This window comes from Protopterus annectens, chromosome 2.part1, assembly GCF_019279795.1.
Source record: "Protopterus annectens isolate FY-2018-M chromosome 2.part1, PAN1.0, whole genome shotgun sequence".
Classification (NCBI taxonomy): domain Eukaryota; kingdom Metazoa; phylum Chordata; order Ceratodontiformes; family Protopteridae; genus Protopterus; species Protopterus annectens.
In genome coordinates this window covers 1,663,234,350-1,663,252,490 of record NC_056729.1, presented here as the reverse complement: position 1 = coordinate 1,663,252,490, position 18,141 = coordinate 1,663,234,350, and positions in this window count along the sequence as shown.

Sequence of the window (18,141 nt, the reverse complement as noted above, 5' to 3'; positions counted from 1 at the left end):
GTGGTTAATATATAGTGTTAAACATGCAGGTTAGTAGTGTAAAAGATTTTAAAAGGTTAAAGAAAGTATAAAGGAAGAAAACTAACCATCACATACTGTGGTCACATTGGACTGTACCTATCTAAGCACCTTGTACAACTTGAAATGCCCAACGATTCCTAACAAAAAATATCTGTGGTTTTAAACACTTCTTTTACCTTGCAAGATTGAAATCCCTTTTCCTGTAATGTACCTCATACAACCATTTGATAGGTGATCTAAGCTTAGAGTACTCTGCAATGAACATTTTACTTTCTTATCTTCTCTAACCTATTTCAACAAACACTTTAACAACCCAAAGACCTAATCTTCCATGGTAAGATTAACAACATCTGCTGGCAGTAACAATTTCTTACCGAACTTGTTATCCACCTTTGGAATTGACTCCTCTTTGCACATCAAACACAATACCTCCCTCAGTACCATCAAAGCTAATATAAATTAATGCCTGGTATTAATGCATATGGCCTTCTGTCCAGTGGGAACAAATCCACTCTTACCACTACAACATAAATGTGGCAAAGCTTCTTGGTTGTTCTCCAAACATGAACAATATAAATGTATGACCCTAACCATATTGTCTGATCATTTTATTTGTTTATCATTTGTTGACCAGGTTAGTCCTACTAGACTAGCAGCCTCCTTTCAGGGGACACCCAAGGTATTCCTTACATTTTTAGGAGGAATTTGGGCAGAGCTTCAGGAAATTTCCTCTACACATTTTATTTATTTATTTATCATTTGTTAACCGGGAAAGTTCGACTTACGAATCCAATTTTCAGCGTAGGCCCGGGGAGAAAGGCTCCAGGTGCATGTCTTTATAGGTGCAATGGGATCATTTACATCTATGGAGTTGCTTACCACAAATTCAAGTACATGGGGACTGGATTTAATGTCTCATCCAAAGAATGGGACACTTAAAAGTGCATCACCACACTTATGTTGTAGTACAGTGTCAGCAGTCAATCTACCTGTTTTGGGAATAGAACCCACAGCCTTTTCACTAAAGGTGAATGTGCTACCTGCTGTGTCACTGATAGTGGTCATTACTAGAGGTTTGAATGTCAACAAGGTATCAAGTATATAATAGTGATATCTCACCTTACAATTCTTAGAAACTTTCAAGGTTGTTTACTGTAGTCTCACTTTCACTTACCAGATTTGAACCATATGATGCAATAATCAAAAGCTTTTCTTTTTGCAGTTATGACTAGTTTTGCAACCGTTTTTTTTCTGCTCTTGTCTTCAGTCTCTACCTTCAAAGTTCAGTTAATTTTAATTTTTTTATTTGCATTTTGCTTAATTTGTAATCCATTTTACTGCTCTGGCAACTTTGAAATTTTGTCCATCCTTACAGGTCTATAAATGAATACTTGGCTAACTGACTTGAAGGGCCATTTTAAGCATAGCCAATAACCTGAGATCAGGATCAAATATTGCATCTATGAACTAAAGACCTTCACCATTATGCCAAACTCACTCTTGCATAGAATTCCCAATGCAGATCTTTGTGTCATCAACAAAAGGATGCATTTCGAGTCCCAAACCCTCTGATGTATCATTTATGCAGGTATTGGAATAGAGTTGAGCCCATCCAGTAGTAACTACCCATTTCCAGGGAATGCCACTGGTAACTGCCTTTTCATCACAAAACCAAGATAAGGATTACCTTTTGTGCGATGTGCTGCTGCCAACATTTTCACTCAGGTTACCACCTTATGGCCAACATGCATGCATTCTAATTTCTGATGCACGCTTATGCGTTTTACAGCGGGAAATGTCTTGGTAAAATCCAGTTACATCGCGTACACAGAGACTCCCCAGTCTGTCACTCCTGCCCTTCCTATTGAGATAAATCCGCTACACTGCATGACCTTTACCCTCTGCATTTATAGTGCCTTTAGCTCTGCACAGCAATTTCCTGTTTGTATTTGAATTTTGTCTTTTTATTGAAGATGTCAAGCTAACAAGTCTATGATTAGCTACCTTTAACTTTCTTCTATTTTTATGACATTTAATTGGATTTATTGCTTATTCTCTTATTTGTCCATTGCCATTCCATTTTTCTGTGTCTTGTGAAAATGGTTCCTATGTGATATTACTAGTTCTTTTATAATAATGGTTTGGCCTGTCCAATTTCCCTTACAAAGGTGAGAATCACACCCATACATTATTCCCCAGACTCAGCAAGCCCTGCACGGTGTGCAGGAATAGTGCAGGAGCTCCTGCAGGCAATATGACCACCGTGCGATCCAGGAATAAGCTACAGGAACGTGCACGAGCGCACCTGCACTATTCCTGCATGGACACAGCTCCTGTATGCAAATTATCCTATCTGCAGGTGAAAACCACGCAAATGAGTTGAATTTGCGATCCTAGAAGCTGTCAGCCGGCCATGCAAGACTAGTGTAGCATGCAGAAGTGTACTCGGTTAGTAACCAAGTACATTTCTGTAAACTACAAAATGGAGCCATGACAGCTCCAAATAAAGGGTATATAGTATGTGTAAACCATGCCAATGGCCAAATATATGGCCATTGGCATGGAAAACAGTTGGGAAAATAATAAAACTTTTTTTTTTAGCCGATTTCGGCTGTTTAAGCATAAGGCAGCAGCGTGCAAATGGGATAGGGACAAAAATAAAAAAAAAATCCTGAAATAAGCATTCTAACCAAAATCACTATTTTGCCATTATACTCAATAGCAGGCAGAAGACAACATGGCCAGGGAATAGTGGTTGCTAAGGGGGAAAGCTCAGTGTGGGACCTGTAACTATGCATTAGCAGGCATCCTATGCAAATGAGGGGAATGATACTGAATCCCACATTTCCCCTCAATGTTAGCCAGCACCCAACCGTGTAAGTGCAGGAATAGCATGGTTCAAGCCTAAGAGTTAGCTGACATCATGGGGGGTTGTCAGACATACTGTAAGCTTATTGGAGCCCTGTGGCTTGGGTTTGCCCTTAGCATAGCAGAGCTAAGCAACAGGGGTGTGTCCGAGGCTGCCTAGCACTCTTTACATTGCCTAACTGGGTGTGCGCGTTGCGCACTGGGTTTTAAAGGAAAAAAAAAGAAAAGTAAAGCAGGAAATAGCAGCTCAGTGCACATCTGAGCACTGTGTTTGCGCGGCGTGCCACCGGGCTTAAACAGAAAGGCAATAGGAAGGGAAAGCAGCAGTAGGAAGGTAATCAAGGAGAACTAGCATAGCTAGCAGGTGAAATGTATTGCAATCAGCCAATTACACAGGCAGCAGCCCAGCCCAGAGCACTACTATAAACTATGCAAACATCTTTCCCTCTGGTTTTTACCACATATTCTACACCACCGGTGTATACAAGTGGGGAATTTGTAACAAACAAAAGCAACAAAATGATAGGGGCTGCAGCAACTCTCATACATCAGCATGTGGAAGTGGCTGAGGGTGGTGAGGATGAGAATGCTGTCAACCAACCCACAGTGAGGAGACGGAGAAGAGTGTACAGATGCAGGGTAACCTACCAGGGGCTGCATGAGCTGGAGATAGTGGAGCACTATAGGGTAGACAGGAACCTCCTACAGCAAATTGTTGAGCTGTGCCAGCCACGCCTGACACACAGAACTAACAGAGGGGTACCCATCCCAGTGTATACCAAGGTATGTGTAGGCCTAAGAATACTAGCCACAGGTACCTTCCAAAGGCCAACTGGGGATATCATGGGGATCACACAGGCATCAGCATCCAAGGTACTCCACCAGTTCCTGGATGCCATGTCAGGATATGCCGGTGAGCATGTATATTTCCACAACAGCCGTGAGGCATTGGCCAGCAATATGCATTTCTTCCACCAAATAGCAGAATACCCTGAGGTAGTGGGAGGTATAGACTGCATGCACATATGCATCAAAGCACCACCCGGTGAGCAGGGTAGGGTCTACATCAACTGTAAGGGCTTCCCCTCCATCAACTGCCAGGTCATGTGTGATGCCCAGGGCATTATAATGAATGTGTGTGCTGGCTGCCCTGGAAGCTATCATGGCTCCCACATCTGGCATCTGACGCAGCTGTACCAGAGATTTGCCAATGGGGACATCCCTTACGGTCACCTAGTGGGGGATGCTGGTTATGCACTGGAGCCGTGGCTGATGACACCCATCAGAAATGTACACACACACCTGAACTAGAACTCCATAATGAGCCACATGGACAGACCAGAATCATAATAGAACATGTGTTTGGGATGCTCAAGTCATGGTTCCAGTGCCTGGACCCATCCGGTGGAGCCTTGCAGTTCTCACCAATTACATGTACCCAGATTGTCATCATATATGCCATACTACACAATATGATCCTGTGGAAACAGCTGCAGCAGGAACAGCATGGGGCAGGGCCACACAGTCCCCCAACATTGCCAAGGCCTACACAGGCACAGAATGACTCAGAGGAGGAGGAACAACCTGAGCCTGCCCCAGTAGGCAAAAGAAGGTGTGCCCAGTATGCTCTGGCCTTGGCAAAGAGGCAACGCATAGCACATACACTGACACAGTAGGGACCCAGGGAATGACACCTCTCTCTGACTCCCACATACAGTAAAAGGGATGCCAAACATGACACTACCTGTGCTTAACCATGTATAGGGAGTGTACTATGTGCATCCGATATAGTCAGCCCTCCAGCACCATCCTCAATACTAGCACAGCCACAAGGTAAGTCACTCTTCCTACCAATTGCTAAATGAAGTAGTATGTGTTGTTACTTGTAGCTATGGTATGGATGTGAGCATGCAAGGGAATTGGGTGGCTGAATGGGATGCCAGCAGATAGTAGACAACTATAGTGGCAACATGAGATCTGTTACAAATACTGGTGTCACCATATTAACCAGTACTAGACAAAGTGATGAAACCCACTGCAGGAAATGTGCTGGGCCACAAGTGTGTCCATATGACACACACATGCCAGTCAGGGAGACTGACATACCCAACAACAGTCTCAGCCAGAGGACAGGTGTAGACAAACACAAACTAAGGCAGTGCTAAGGCCTCTGATTGATGACTATGGATAACCTTCCCCCTCCAGGCCTACACAGACAGACTACAACAGGTCAGGCAGTGGGATGTTAGTTCTGAAGGGTAAGAAATCAGAAAATGAAATGTAGATCAATCAAACCTAAGACCTGTAGCACACTGATATGCCTCTAGTCAGCATGATAGGTTAGAATACAGAATAAAATGGAGTACCTCACATACCAGTACAGTCATACCAAATGTGTACAAGTGTCAGGTGTGCCCCACCATCCTATGTAGAAATGTCGAAACAGTCAGGTGTGCCCCCCCAATCCTATGTAGAAATGTAGTAACAGTCAGGTGTGCCCCCCATACCTATGTATACACGTAGTAACAGTCAGGTGTACCCCCCATACCTATGTATACACGTAGTAACAGTCAGGTGTGCCCCCCACACAATCCTATGTAGAAATGTAGTAACAGACAGGTGTGCCCCCCCAATCCTTTGTAGACATGTAGTAACACACAGGTGTGCCCCCCCAATCCTATGTAGGAATGTAGTAACATGTATATGTAGGTATAATAACAGTGGAGCACAGATTACATGAGCTGGCCAAGGTAGCAGGATAGATTGTAGCATGTGTACAATATGCATGTCTGCATGTGTCAGGTTGGTGTGTGTTGTATATTGTCCGAGAGCGGTCAGTATGTATGCATGGTGAGGTTTGTCCTGGTAGCCATTGCCCAATACTGCCGATGACAGGGCCAAGTTCTCACAACTGCAGTGCCAAACACAATGCTTCCCAGTATAACACTTTCCAGCAGTAAGCAATAGTAAATGTTTGGAAGTAATATGTGTCACCATCTGAAAGATGGACATGGCATGACTGTCGGCCCAGATATACAAGCAGTACACAGGGAAAAGTACCCCAGACAGGCAGTGTATAATATGTAACTGTCAAATGGGCACACCCTTGGAATTGTACATATAGGTTTGCAGCACATTATTTGGGCTTGTAGTAGGGAATACCGATGTCATCTGGCCAAACACTGGCAGACCGCAAAGGTCATAGGAATAATATACTGAGAAACAGCTGATGTCCCTGCGCAAGCTGGCATAAGTGGAATGCCCCATGGATATCTGTGAGTCAGATGCAAGTAGTGCCCATAGCACACATGCACCCAGGTCACCCCACCCCCATCCATAGGTACCTCTTCGGCCTTAACCCTGCTGTTGGGAATGAGTACAATATGACACCCACCTGTGTATGGAAATAGCAAAAGAATGCAGCATGCGGGGCAGGTGTCCCATGCAGGTGTGTCCCTAGCTGTAAGCAGCACCCTGCCAGCATCCATACCACTGGACCAATGCTAACAGAAAGTATTGGCATGAACACCTTGCAAACCTACCCTGTCACCCCAGGGGAATATAGTGTATTGCAGTCTGGGACTGTAAGACTGAAAGAATGCAACGGCCTGCTACAGCTGGCCTGCATCACTACCAAATGGCCTACAGTCCACTGCCAAAGGCCTGTGTTTCACCCATACTGCCAATGTATGTTATGTCATGGACTCCCAAATAACAACATAACACGGTCCATGGAACCCAAATGCAAGGCCATGTGGACAAATCACAGTAACATGTCCACCATGTCCCACTGCATGAACTGTGGACATCAAATTACTGCTGTGATGAGGTGATAGCTATAGGGAAAATATCAGAGAATGTTCGCATAATGTATGGAAGAGGATAGATTAATGGGGGGGGGGAGCATGGACGACATGGTGTGCATGAAGTCTGAAACTCAGCCATGTGCACATACTACCTCTGGCTGCAAACACAAACATGGGTGTCTACAAACCTGCTCGTAAACCACAATGTGTAGGGGTAATGTCCAGAATTATGAACCCTGCCTCTGGGTAACCTGTGTGAATCTGTACAGCTGTGAGGTATCGCCACAGCAAGCTATGGCCATACTGTCACGTCGATGGATGTACAAGCATGGGATCCTCTGCCACCACTATACCAAGGTGCTGAACCATTTACACAGACCCAGCAGGAAATGTCTGCAGCTTCCCCCTCCAGAATGGCATGAGTGTGCAAGAATATGTAAGCTGCTGACCACAATACTTGACACAGCTCCATTCACCCTGTGTTCCCCAGGACATCACTGCAAGCAAATATGTCTACCTAGCAAAAAACAAAAAGACAGCTTGGAAACACCAAAGCAAATTCTCTCTCAGTTTACTTCTCTCTCAGTTTAATGAAGCGCTTTTCCAATGCCAATTGTAAATACATGCGTACAGGACAAGACATTGAAGTTAAAAATATTAGTTTTAAAATCAAATTGAAGTACACTTGTCAGTCCAAGTTTGTGGTTTATGTAGCTCAGTGTCAGTGCTGTGCAGCGTTTTACATAGGTAAAATGGATAGAAGGTTAAAAGAACGAGTATAGGAACATCTATATAAAATAAAGACACTTAACAGAGACAATGCGCTGGCTACACACATTATTTCCTATCCACAACATTCATTTTTGTTCAAAGCAATTGATTCAGTTGTTGATGATAGTCGGGGGGGGGCTGCTTACACTTTTACTTGAGCAACTTGAGTTAAGTTGGCAAATACGCACTGGGGCAATGTTTTACCCGGGTTTGAATGAACCAATATCTTTAAACAGTATATTGAAGTTGAAAAATCTTAAATGTTAATGCGTGTATGCATTTTTATAAAATGCGTTCATATTTGTGATATTTGACTTAATTTGACTCGGATATGTATGTTTCTGACTTCTTAGTTAATTAAGTAATACCATATTTTGAGATCAACACAATAATTTGGGATATAGTATTATTAGTATATGTATGTTTGTATATATATTTCTATCACCATTACAGGTAAAAATTCTGAAGGAAGGGAAGGATTGAGGTGTTCTAAAATATTGTCAGTCATATTTGTTTTTAAAAAATGTTTTAAGTAGCAATAATGTGGGTGTGCCTTTAAGACACAAGATTTTAATTAGAAGTGTCATGTGACAAAAAGGGTGTGTATATATTGCTTGAGTTAAAGTTTGTTCAGTTTCTGATGAAGTCTTGCCATATGTGCAAGACGAAAAGCGATTCATTAAACTGAGAGAGAATTAAACTGAGAGAGAATTTGCTTTGGTGTTTCCAAGCTGTATTTTTGTTTTTCACTAGTTTGTCTTACTTTGGTTCCTGTCTGTTGAAATATGTCTACCTGACAGTACTTGATTACATGAAACATCACAGTGTATAACAGTACGTATGCCTGAATGTCTCTGCTAACACCAGGACCATGTAGCAGAAGCAGCACAGACACAATTACCTACAGTAACCCACTATCCTTTATCCATTTTGACCCCATATTGTCTACAGATATCCTGCAGAAACAGTTTGCTACCTGTAGGTGTAGAACACAAACATCTGCATTGGAGTACAATCTACCTGGAATGGATTCACACATTCAATACAGAAGGGCATACTGGGCATGCTCACACACTTAAACAAATGAAGCCCATGTCTGCCAACAACAGTGGACCATACATATGTGACAGTTGCAGATGTTAGTGCATACACTCCTCAGTATGCACCAGTCATGCTTTGCACACACATTGGATAGGAATACAGACATGTATCCAAGGACAACACACTATAATTGGCCAAAAGTACACATACATAGATGTGTGGAAGAGAGTGACAATGACAAAGAGCCTTCCATCATGAGGCATGTCCCACCCAGCACACATCCAACTGGCTAAAAGCACATGATGTGCAAATGTCAATCACCGTAGACATATGCCTCTGGAATCCCTCAGCATTAGAGTGTCTGTGGTGCTAGTGCTAACTGTGCAACAAGACTGTACAAATCAGTACCCATCTAGCAGTTGTATACACATACCTGTGGAATATAAACCTGTGTGTGCCTGTGTGTGGTGTGTCTGCCTTTAGATGAATGGGTTATGGCCCATGCACACACATACTGCACTCTCCATTGACCTACTATGGCAAGCCTGGCGATGTCTTCACCTTGAAATACACCTTTGGGGACATAGCAGCCCATTAATCTCCGGGTCACGTCCTATAACTGCTTAATGTTGTAGTGTGATGTACTAGTTAGGTAGGATTTCTAATCCCAGATGTGGCAACTGTGTGTTTGTCTGTGTAGGGATCAATGCTTTTTAGGCCAGTCACACTCACTACAATATGAAATGCCCTGCTTTGGCATGCCTGCTGATGTCATTAACTTTGAAATACACCTTTGGAGAAGGAGTAGCCCAGTAACTTCCATGGCATATCCTACAACTGTATAATGCTGTAGTGTGATGTATTAGTCAGGTAGGAGTTCTAAGCCCAGCCCTAGCAAGTGTTTGTCTGTATAGGAAGCAATGCTTTTGAGGCCATTCACAGTCACTACAACCTCCAGTGCCCTTCTTTGGCAAGCTTGCTGATGTCATTCAGTTTGAAATACACCTTTGGGGAATGAGCAGCTCAGTAATCTCTGTGGCACATCCTATAACTGTGTAATGTTGTGGTGTGATAAACTAATTAGGTAGGAGTTCTATGCCCAAACATGGCAACTATGAAATGCAGAGTGTGTATTTGGTAGTGTGTGCATAGGGAGCAATTTTTTTTGGCCATTCACAGTCACAAAGCAGACCTACAAATGGAGAACATTGATAACTGTGCAGTAACAGAGACCTGAGTCCTGATCCAAGCCTCCAGAGAGCACCCCTGCAATACCAGGTACAGCTCTCACCACACCTGTGGCCACCAAACCAGGACCAAAACAATAAAGGTGGTGAAGTGTCCATATTCACTAAGGATATTCACATCACCAGGCTACTTGCCCAACAGAATGTGTCTGAAATACCCCCAGTGCAACTAACAGTAGGTTAGACTGCATTCCAAATTGTATAGCTTGCTACAGATCCCCCATCATGCCCCATGATACCCAATACAGCCTTTGAAACATACTGTGAAACATTATGATACAAGCAAGCACCCTAATACTGGGTGAATTACATTACCCTGCCATTAACTGGGAAATCTACTTGTGTACCAACACGTGTGCCCAATGGTTCTTGGAAGTCATAATTCCCAATGCCCTGGATCATGCAACCCATAGTCCCACCAGGGGCTCAAATATCCTAGACCTGGTCATTACCAACATGGGACATCAGTGCTCCACACCTATGGTCACCCCATTTGTGGTCAGGTATGCCCATGAGCTAATCACCTTTAACATCAACATCCCTCCTCCACACCCCAGTAAGGACACCTCTGTAGCACACATCTCCAAAGCCAATGTCATGCTACACATGTCAGATATGACTAACACCATGACACTCATGCAGAAGGGAACTGAAAGGAAGACTGCTGAATCATACATGAAGGCACTGTACAAGCACATCCACTCATGCATGAATCGTGCCATCCAATGGTGAACCAAGACACTCCCCATCCAAGAAAAGGATGCCAATGTGGTGGCCCCCTGCCATAAACATACTATACAACAAAAGGGGGAAACTTTTGCAGAAATGCGGGACTTTCCAGGTTGCAAAATACTCCCTTACTAGCTACAGTAGAGGGCAGAGACCCCTCATTTATTTTTTAATTTTTTTATTTATCATTTGTTGACCGGGAAAGTCCAACTAGGTTCCTCAGAGCCTGTTTTCAGCGGAGGCCCGGGAGAAATGCTCATAACATCTACCAAGGCTAGTTATGAACATAATATAGCCACAGATGCCAAAGACAACTGCAAGCCATTCCATAGCTATGTGAGGAATCTAAATGCAATGCTCAGAACTGCTGTGAGCTACAACAGGATGGTACTAATCTACTCCTCCCAGGGATATTGCCAATATCCTGGCAGATTGATTCAGTGCCAACTGTACCCCCTCCCAACCCCCACAGGGGGGCCCATCTCAACACGAATAGATTGCCATATGCTGGTAATAATGGCCACATAGCTAAAAAACACACTCTACAAAGCTATGACAACAGCAGCCATGGGGTCAGTCAACATCCCGGGCTGTGTACTACATGAGCTACAAACTGCATTTGCATCTCACCTACGTGCCATGTCTAATCATAGCCACACCTCAGACTTCATGGCCACTGTGTGGCGCACAGCTACAGTTATCACAGTCCACAAGGGGGGATCCACCTTGGATTCTGGGAACTACAGCCCCAGCAGTATGACGTGCCTGCTCTACAAGGCCATGGAATGTATTATCATGGAAATTAAAACAAAGGCATTGGCAACTTTCAAACACTCATCCCTAACCAGGTTTGGTTTGTGAAGGGCCAATCATGTCACTTCAACCTGAATGACAACTGTGAATCCATCTCCAGAGCCATGGATGAGGGTAAGGTGGTTCACACAGCCCATCTGGACCTCGCCAAGACCTTCAAAATCATCCCTCAGTCTGGAATCATAGATAAATGTATCATGCTGGCCATTAATCCCAATGTCACCTGATGGGCTGCCAACTGCTGTACTGACACAACCCACACTTTAAATGTAGGTGGCACCAACCTGAGCCCCAGACAAGTGACAGTTGGAGTACCTTAGCATTCAGTCATGTCACCTCAACCTGAATGACAACAGTGAATCCATCTCCAGAGCCATGGACAAGGGTAAGGTGGTTCACACAGCCTATTTGGACTTTGCCAAGCCCTTCAAAAAACATCACCCAGACTGGAATCATAGATAAATGTATGATGCTGGCCATCAATCCCAATGTCACCTGATGGGCTGCCAACTGCTGTACTGACACAACCCACACTGTAAATGTAGGTGACACCAACCAGAGCCCCAGACAAGTAACAGCTGGAGTACCTTAGGGTTCCCTCCTGGCACCGCCCTTAATCGGCATCTACTGCTCTGAAGTACAGTCCAACAGTAAGGGACACTGGCAAACAAAGGTCACAGATGTCTGCACACTGGGAGCCAATATTGAATCCCCACATGATGTGGATATTCTACAGAAGGGCCTCACAGAAATCCATGCTTGGTGCCTGAGCCATGGCCTCAAGATCAATGCCAATAAATATATAGCTATCCCCACTGGGAAGGGACATCTACCTATGAAGTTCCACATAGGTGGCAGTACACTAAACACCTAAAGTGTGATAACAGACTTAGGGACACAGGTGGACAGTGATCTCACCTTTGATAACCACATTGCTACAACAGTCAAGAAACCAACCTATGTGGCACACCTCCCACTAAGGGCTTTACATCCAGGAAAAGGAGCCCATTGTCCCACTGTAGGCATCTCTCAGTAAACCCAGTACAGATTACAATGGCCTGTTATGTATGCACCTCACAAGACATCTGCAACAAGTAGAGAGGCTGCAGACGTACCTCACGAAATGACCACAAGCCTAAACCAGATGCCCTATGCTGACCATCTGAAAAACAGCCAGCAATACTCTGTCACATATTGTGTTCTCAGAGGCGATCTCTGCTTAACATAAATGTCATGTCAAACCCACAGCTGTTGGACATGCTACACTCAGAGAATTCCAAACCTCACAGCCACATGCTACAGGAATCCAAATCCTGTCATCACAATGAACAATACATGCAGGAGGGATGTGCTCTTGACCCATAGACTTCCCAGACTCTGGAATAGACTGCCCGCACATGTCAAGAAGAGTGCCCCTTTGGCCCTCTTCAAAAGGAACCTGGACGATTGGATGGGATATAGGACATTTACCCTGGGGATCATGTCAGCTGCCCTGCTAGACAGTGGTTCAGGGAAGTATATATTGTGGATAGTCATAGCCAGAGAAATGTCATGTCTAGGCATGTATAAGCCCTGGGGCCAATAGCCTAGTATCAATGTATAACCCTATGAACCTATGAACTACACCTTCTATTGCCCAACCTTGGCAAGGTTGCTGATGTCATTCACTTTGGAATACACCTTTGGGGAAAGAGTAGCCCAATAATCTTTGTGGTGCATCCTATAACAGCATAATGCTGTAGTGTGATATACTAGTGGGGTAGGGGTTCTGTTCTCAGATATGGCAAGTGTAGATGTTTGTCTGTGGAGGGAGCAATGCTTTTGAGGCTATCCACAGTCAATACAACCTCCATTGCCCTTCTTTGGCAAGCCTGCTGATGTCATTCACCTTGAAATACACCTTTGGGGAAAAAGTAGCCCAGTAATCCCTGTGGTGCATGCTAAAACTGTGTAATGCTGTAGTGTGATGTAATAGTTAGGTAGGAGTTCCAATCCCAGACATGGCAACTGTGAACCTCAGAGTGTGTGTGTTTGTGTTTGTCATTTGTATCCTGTGTGGAGGTGGCTGTGGGTGTGTAACAACTGGAGTCATTGTGGGGTGGGTTTTGCATATTTCTTATATGGTGGGCTTATTAAATGTCACAATGTCCACCTTACAAGGATAACAGATGTCAAACAGCAGAAAGGCTGGGGTTAACAATCCATACCCCTACATGTGACATCAAGGCCTGGCGAACAATTTAGGCAACCCTTGCATTTCCCAGAGAACACTCTCAACCCATGTCTCATACACAAACACACTTGGCTAGGCAACAACCATTTTGTTGGTAATTCCCTACATATTGCCCACAGATATTAACCATGGTGTGATTGCAGTGGACTACAGAGGGCATGGCACCCTGTCCCATCACTACAATAGGCACAGAATTGCAGACAGTGCTCCTTCACTATGTTCCCCACTGGACGCCTGCAACAACTGTAGTGCCATCAAATGTAACCCACAAAGGATATACCATGCCTTAAACACATGCCCTGTATGGACAGATGCCACTGACACCAGGGAATACTTGTATCATGCTATCAATGTAGGTGCGGGGTCAACCTGGTGTCCATTGCTAGTTCCCACCACATGAGGTCAGGAATGGCACATCTGATGATAACAATCTGTGTACACAACATGCCCCAGACACCCCAGGTACACTTCCACATGTCACAGAACATGCATGTGGGATGTGTGCACATCCCAGACACCATCCATGTCATGGACTATAGAACACATACATGGCAAGCATTGCACAGAACTGGCCACCCGCAATAGTAACACAGATGACTGGATGGTGAATACAATACCCACCTGTGTTGGCCAATCCAGACACTACAACCCTGAGCCACACTTTAGACCATTGTCATGTGGCCTGATGCCAAGGTATACCCTTTACCTAGCCTTGTACAGCCTTCTGGCACAGTCAACCACTACACACCTGTGAAGCAATGCGCCCATGCATGACAGTACTGGCAAACCTGTGTCTGTGTGTGTGGAGTATAATGATTTGGATGCCATTCACACTGACTACACCTCCCATTAGCCTACTGAAGCATGCCATCTGATGTCAGACACCTTCTTATACCCTTTGCCCATATATCATCCTGATAACCCCTGTGGTGCATGTGATACCTGCATATTGCTGTATTGTGGCAAACCAGCTAGTTAGGAGGTCTAATCCTGACCCTGCCAACTGTGTTGATGTGTGTTAATCCCTGAGAAAGTGCAGCTGTGTTGACATTGACACCTGTTCATGTGGACAGGCACGTGTACTACACCTACGTTATCCCATCTATATCACTGTTGCCGATGTCACTCACCATCAGATATATCTTTGGACAACTCCCCAACATGTAAGCTCTGTGGCGCATGCCATAACTGCATAGACATGTGATAGCAATACATAATCAGGTAGGGGTTTACAATTCCATATTGGTAAGTGTGTGACACAAACTTGCTTAGGTTTTACTCTCCCACCCCCTCCCTGTCTTACTTTATCTCTTCCTGTCTCTCTCACTCCCTCTCTGGTGGATGTAGAGGCATACCCCTGCTTTGCTTGGGGCACCAGCTTGTGTTTTGTAAATGGTGCTCATGATCAGCTGATGGCCTCTGCACAAATTGCAGTCTCCCACTAGATGATTGCATGTGGAACAGCTGTAGTAACATTCCCATAGCCAATTGCATGGAAACACACTCCTATATCTAGAAACATCATGTGGGTGTTGGGCCTGCTCATTCATTGTGAGCAGGACCTCATGTCGTTGTTTGGCAAACAGCATCTCAGATGGTATTGGGATTTACCTCTAACAACATACACTGTGGAGACAGGCCAACAAACAGGAGGGGGATGTGTCAGACATGACTACAGAATGTAAGTGTTGCTTTTCTGCATTTGGAATAATGTTGGTTTAACAGGGTGTGTGTGGAAATGGCTGGTCTACATGATGCAATACCTGTCATGACAGCGTTATGTGTTTGAGGAAACTCCCACCTGTAGGGTTATCTGCAGACTGGACAGTGTTTGGAGTCTTATGTTTCTTGTGTTACTCGCAGATCACCTGTCTTAGAACTGCAGAAGCACAGTCTGAGGATTGCAGTCAGTACATGGTGACAACCATGAGAGTTGCTGACTTCATATCCTTCATAGGACATATGTCACAACAAACCCTGTTACAACAGTAAATGTATGAGGGTATTACAGCAGTATGCCAATATAGGCCCAGTGTTTGTGGCTCCAGCCACAAGTTTGTCAACCTTTGTACATATGTCATGCAGTAAGAGATGCATATGTTCTGTACACCATTATTTATTGACATCCTACCTGATAACAAGCCAGTCAGATATCAGACTGCTAGACATATTATGTATAGTAGGGGTTATTTCTGAGGACATAACCTGGGCATACTGTGGTTGTGTGTACAGTAGTGGGGTCTGTGTACTTATGGTGATTGTCGACAGTATGTGTATTGTGAATACGTACCTTGGCCTGTGCACAGACTGCGGTAGATGCCATTGTTCTTGGTCCTGTTCTATCTGATGTTACATGATGCTCCAGTGTATGGTACCCTAATGGCTCACATGTTTGTAGGGCCAAATACACATGTGTCCCATACCATAGACAGGCATTGGACCACACTGTGTCATGACCCAGTTTATGTAGGGTAAGTGTGTGAGTGGCACATATGAGGATGGTGTTTATCAGACAGTCCATATAGTGTCATATTAAACTTACATACCATATGTGGCTATGGCTGTGTTCACATTGGTTGCAGATATGCACTTTCTCACAGGTGTCTGTTACTCTGTGCTGTGACATGCCTGTAGAGCCTGCTATAATTGCAGGTACATGTGTATTCCCTCATACAAAATGTAGTCCAGTGTTGTGGCAGTCTGCCTGTAGTTTGCACAGTGCTTTGTTACATGCCTAGCAGCTTAGTGTAATTACCAGTGTGATGTTATGTCCAGATATTTGCAAGATGTACTAATGCCAGGTGACCAAAACTGTTGTGCATTTCCGACAAAGCAGTGGGATTCTATACAGATGTATGTCACTAACTACTGGGTAGTATGTGGCCATGTGACTTCTGTACCACCAGTTATTATGTGTCAGGACAGACAGGCATGTGTGAATGCATAAACTGTTGGGCATATGTAGTCCAGTATGTACATGATATACCCATGTACATGGCTGTTAACATCCACACTGTCAGGCATGGTCCACGTCCCACATGAAGGGGATCTGGGTACACCTCTGGACTGACCAGAGAGTGCCAGACTGTCCACATATATTGGTCACGTCTCTGCTGTCGTCCACAGAATCATTATTGTGCTATCAGTGGTACTGTACTATGATGTCCTTAGGATGTCTGTCAGTAACTGATGGCATACATGTCAAAAGCACATGTGACCTCCCACACACAACATGTCTGTTAAGACAACCCCTGTTACAGTAGCAACAGTGTACATATATACATGCAATACATACATGACATCCCCTTGCACTAAGAGGTTGAGACTATTGGTGCTGAGGTAGGACTCCACTCCATGTTCTGGACATATGGTAAACATATATGTACATACATACATATATATATATATATATATATATATATATATATATATATATATATATATATAGATATATGGACATATACACATCTACATACACATACATACATATATATATGGGTCTACTTCTTTTGACCTAACTTTCATTTGCCCGACACTCATTTTCCTGACCCCATTTGACTGAAATTTCATTTGCCCAACACTTCATTTGCCCGACACTTCATTTGCCCGACACTTCATTTGCCCGACGAGTATTATTAGCAAGAAAATGGAATATGCCCCCTTCCCCATTGTAGTGCGACCCTGGAGTTAGAATATATAGTTAGGGGGGGTGTGGGGGGTGAAGCCCCCCACTTCATTTCATATGATATTGTTAACTTTTGATGTAATATTGCTTAGTAAAAGAAAAGTAACTGGGGGGCTTTGCCCCCCACACCCCCCCGTTGTGGCGGGCTGTGCCCCCCCCCCCCCTAACCATAAATTCTAACTCCAGGGTCACACTACAGTGGGGAAGGGGGCATATTCCATTTTCTTGCTAATAATACTTGTCGGGCAAATGAAGTGTCGGGCAAATGAAGTGTCGGGTAAATGAAATTTCAGTCATTTGGTCTCAGGTAAATGGGTGTCGGGCAAATGGGAGTTAGGTCAAAAGAAGTAGACCCATATATATATATATATATATATATATATATATATATATATATATATATATATATATATATATATATATATATACACAGCTATATATATATATATATATATATATATATACAGCTATATATATATATATATATACACACACACAGCTATATATGTCTACACATATACAGATATGTAGATATATATGCACATATAGTTATGGATATCGACATATACATCGACATAAACAGGTATATCTGTTTAGATGTATATGCACATATAGGTATAGATATTTACATATATATCAACATAAATAGGTATATCTGTACATATATAATGTACATACATATATATATATATATATATATATATATATATATATATATATATATATATGTATAAAAAGATCGAGCAGCTGAAATATTGAACACCATATGGTCAAGATCATATGGTCAATATTTCAGATGATTGATCACTTTAAATTATTAAAAAAACAAAAACACAGCAAACACAAACACATTACTGCAGGTGGGCAAGCCCCCCTGCACCCCACACCCCCCTTACATGAATATATCAACTCCGAGATCGTGCTACA